Genomic DNA, 4862 nt, shown 5'->3' with positions numbered 1-4862 from the left:
CTAAAATACTAAACAATCTGATCTGACATATAAAAATACTAAACAATCTAAACTGACATATAAAAATACTAAACAATCTAATCTGACATATCTAAAATACTAAACAATCTAATCTGACATATCAAAAATACTAAACAATCTAATCTGACATGTTAAAATACTAAACTATCTAATCTGACACATCAAAAACACTAAACAATCTCATTTGACATATCTAAAATACTAAACAATCTAATGTGACATGTTAAATACTTAATAATCCAATCTGACATATCAAAAATACTAAACAATCTAATCTGACTGTAGTGTCCACGTATCCTTTTGTTTTTTCCCCCTTTGTGCGTGAATCACTCCTGGCTGACTGTTGTCCTAGACGCTTGTGTTGCTTGAGAGAAAAAAGGTGGAATGTCCAGAGGATGCGGTTCAAAAATATAAATTGTGTTTTATTTGTGATCAAATAAATTAAACATAAAAAAAACTGTATCAATGATTGATTTTAAACAAAGACTATCTTCAAGGTCCGTAAGTTCCTCAAGGTCTAAAGACTGAGCCCTTCAGTCAGCCACACCACTAGGCTGCAGCACCTTACCCTTAAACACTCGGACCTGCGGGATCACAACTATTAGTGTACACACCACACCACACACACACACAGACACATAGATATTTCTAAAATATAATTCAATTATTAAATATCATTTTAAACTAAGAAATTGGCTCCTACACTGACATGTCTAAAATAGAAACCAATCTAATCTGACACATCAAAAATACTAAACAATCGTATCTGATATGTAAAATACTGAACAATCTAATCTGACATCTAAAATACTAAACTATCTAATCTGACATGTTAAATACTGAACAATCTAATCTGACACATCTAAAATACTAAACAATTTAATCTGAGATGTTAAATACTAAACTATCTCATCTGACATATCTAAAATACTAAACTATCTAATCCGACACCTAAAATAGTAACAATCTAATCTGACAACTAAAATGCTACAAAATTTAATCTGACATATCTTTAATAATAAACTATACTATGAAAAATACTAAACTTAATACTAAACAATACTATGAAAAATACTACACAATCTAATCTGGCATGCAAAATACTAAACAATCTAATCTGGCATGAGAAATACTAAACAATCCAATCTGGCATGTAAAATACTAAACAATCTAATCTGACATGCAAAATACTAAACAATCCAATCTGGCATATTGAAAATACTAAACAATTTGACCTGACATATGGAAAATACTAAACAATCTAATCTGACATGCAAAATACTAAACAATCTCATCTGGCATATCGAATATACTAAACAATCTAATCTGACATGTAAAATAATATGCAGTCCAATCTGGCATTTCTAAAATAGTGAAAAAACTAATCTGACATCTAAAATACTAAAAAATCCAATCTGACACATCTAAAATATTAAACTAACCCAATCTGGCATAACTAAAATACTAAACAATCTAATCTGACACATCAAAAATACTAAACAATCTGATCTGACATCTAAAATACTAAACAATCTAATCTGACATCTAAATACTACACAATCTAATCTGACATGTTAAATACTAAAAATTCTAATCTGACACATCAAAACTACTAAACAATCCAATCTGACATATCTAAAATACTGAACAATCTGATTTGACATATCTAAAATAATAAACAATCTAATCTTACATATCTAGAACAATAAACAACACTATGAAAAATACTAAACTTAATACTAAACAATACTATGAAAAATACTAAACAATGTAATCTGACATGTAAATTACTAAACAATCTAATCTGACACATCAAAAAAACTAAACTATGTCTTCTGACATCTTAAATACTCCTAAAATACGGCACAATCTAATCTGGCATGTTAAATACTAAATAATCTAATCTGACACATCAAAAATACTAAACAATCTAATCTGACATATCTAAAATACTAAACAATCTGATCTGACATATCTAAAATACTAAACAATCTAACCTGACATATCTAAAGTAATAAACAATCTAATCTGACATGAAAAATACTAAACAATCTAACCTGACATGAAAAATACTAAACAATTTTATCTGACAAATCTATAATACTAAACAGTCCAATCTGGAATATCTAAAATACTAAACAATCTGATCTGACATATCTAAAATAAAAACATTCTAATCTTACATATCTAGAATAATAAACAAGACTAAGAAAAATACTAAACTTAATACTAAACAATACTATGAAAAATTCTAAACAATCTAATCTGACATGTAAAATACTCAACAATCCAATCTGGCATATCCAAAATACTAAAAAATCTAATCTGACACATTTTAAATAGTAAACAATCTAATCTGACATCTAGAATACCTAAATATCTAATCTGACACCTCTAAAATACTAAACAATCTAATCTTAAATGAAAAATACTAAACAATCTAATCTGACATATCTAAAATACTAAACAATCTAATCTGACATATCTAAAATACTAAAGAATCTGATCTGACATATCTAAAATACTAAACAATCTAATCTGACATCTAAAATACTAAACAATCTAATCTGACATATCTAAAATACTAAACAATCTGATCTGACATATCTAAAATACTAAACAATCTAATCTGACACGTCTAAAAGAATTAACAATCTAATCTGACACGTCTAAAATACTAAACAATCTAATCTGGCATACCTAAAATACTAAACTATCTAATCTGACACATCAAAAACACTAAACAATCTCATTTGACATATCTAAAATACTAAACAATCTAATCTGACATGTTAAATACTTAATAATCCAATCTGACATATCTAAAATACTAAACAATCTAATCTGACTGTAGTGTCCACGGTATCCTTTTGTTTTTCCCCTTTGTGCGTGAATCACTCCTGGGCTGACTGTTGTCCTAGACGCTTGTGTTGCTTGAGAGAAAAAAGGTGGAATGTCCAGAGGATGCGGTTCAAAAATATAAATTGTGTTTTATTTGTGATCAAATAAATTAAACATAAACAAAACTGTATCAATGATTGATTTTAAACAAAGACTATCTTCAAGGTCCGCAAGTTCCTCAAGGTCTAAAGACTGAGCCCTTCAGTCAGCCACACCACTAGGCTGCAGCACCTTACCCTTAAACACTCGGACCTGCGGGATCACAACTATTAGTGTACACACCACACCACACACACACACAGACACATAGATATTTCTAAAATATAATTCAATTATTAAATATCATTTTAAACTAAGAAATTGGCTCCTACACTGACATGTCTAAAATACAAACCAATCTAATCTGACACATCAAAAATACTAAACAATCGTATCTGATATGTAAAATACTGAACAATCTAATCTGACATCTAAAATACTAAAAAATCTAATCTCACACATCTAAAATACTAAACAATCTAATCTGACACATCAAAAATACTAAACAATCTCATTTGACATATCTAAAATACTAAACTATCTAATCTGACATGTTAAATACTGAACAATCTCATCTGACACATCTAAAATACTAAACAATTTAATCTGAGATGTGAAATACTAAACTATCTCATCTGACACCTAAAATAGTAACAATCTAATCTGAGATCTAAAATACTACAAAATTTAATCTGACATATCTATAATAATAAACTATACTATGAAAAATACTAAACTTAATACTAAACAATACTATGAAAAATACTACACAATCTAATGTGACATGCAAAATACTAAACAATCTAATCTGGCATGAGAAATACTAAACAATCCAATCTGGCATGTAAAATACGAAACAATCTAATCTGGCATGCAAAATACTAAACAATCAGATCTGGCATATCAAAAATACTAAACAATTTGACCTGACATATGGAAAATACTAAACAATCTAATCTGACATGCAAAATACTAAACAATCTCATCTGGCATATCGAATATACTAAACAATCTAATCTGACATGTAAAATAATATGCAGTCCAATCTGGCATTTCTAAAATAGTGAACAAACTAATCTGACATCTAAAATACTAAAAAATCCAATCTGACACATCTAAAAAACTAAACTATCTCATCTGACATATCTAAAATACTAAACAAACTAATCTGACATGCAAAATACTAAACAATCCAATCTGTCATAACTTAAATACTAAACTATACTATGAAAAATACTAAACTTAATACTAAACAATACTATGAAAAATGCTAAACAATCTAAGCTGACATGAAAATTCTAAACAATCCAATCTGACATGTAAAATACTAAACATTCTAATCTTACATATCTAGAATAATAAACAATACTAAGAAAAATACTTAACTTAAAACTAAACAATACTATGAAAAATTCTAAACAATCTAATCTGACATGTAAAATACTAAACAATCCAATTCGGCATATCTAAAATGCTAAAAAATCTAATATGACACATTTAAAATAGTAAACAATCTAATCTGACATCTAGAATACCTTAATATCTAATCTGACACATCCAAAATACTAAACAATCTAATCTGACAAGTAAAATACTAAACAATCTAATCTGACATATCGAAAATACGAAACAATTTTATCTGACAAGTAAAAACTAAACAATCCAAACTGACACATCTAAAATACTAAACTAACCCAATCTGCCATGACTAAAATACTAAACAATCTGATCTGACATATAAAAATACTAAACAATCTGATCTGACATCAAAACTACTAAACAATCCAATCTGACATATCTAAAATATTGAGCAATCTGATTTGACATATCTTAAATAATAAACAATCTAATCTTAAATATCTAGAACAATAAACAACACTATGAAAAATACTAAACTTAAT

The sequence above is a fragment of the Notolabrus celidotus genome, chromosome 21 (assembly GCF_009762535.1).
Source record: "Notolabrus celidotus isolate fNotCel1 chromosome 21, fNotCel1.pri, whole genome shotgun sequence".
Classification (NCBI taxonomy): domain Eukaryota; kingdom Metazoa; phylum Chordata; class Actinopteri; order Labriformes; family Labridae; genus Notolabrus; species Notolabrus celidotus.
This window is presented reverse-complemented; position numbering follows the sequence as displayed.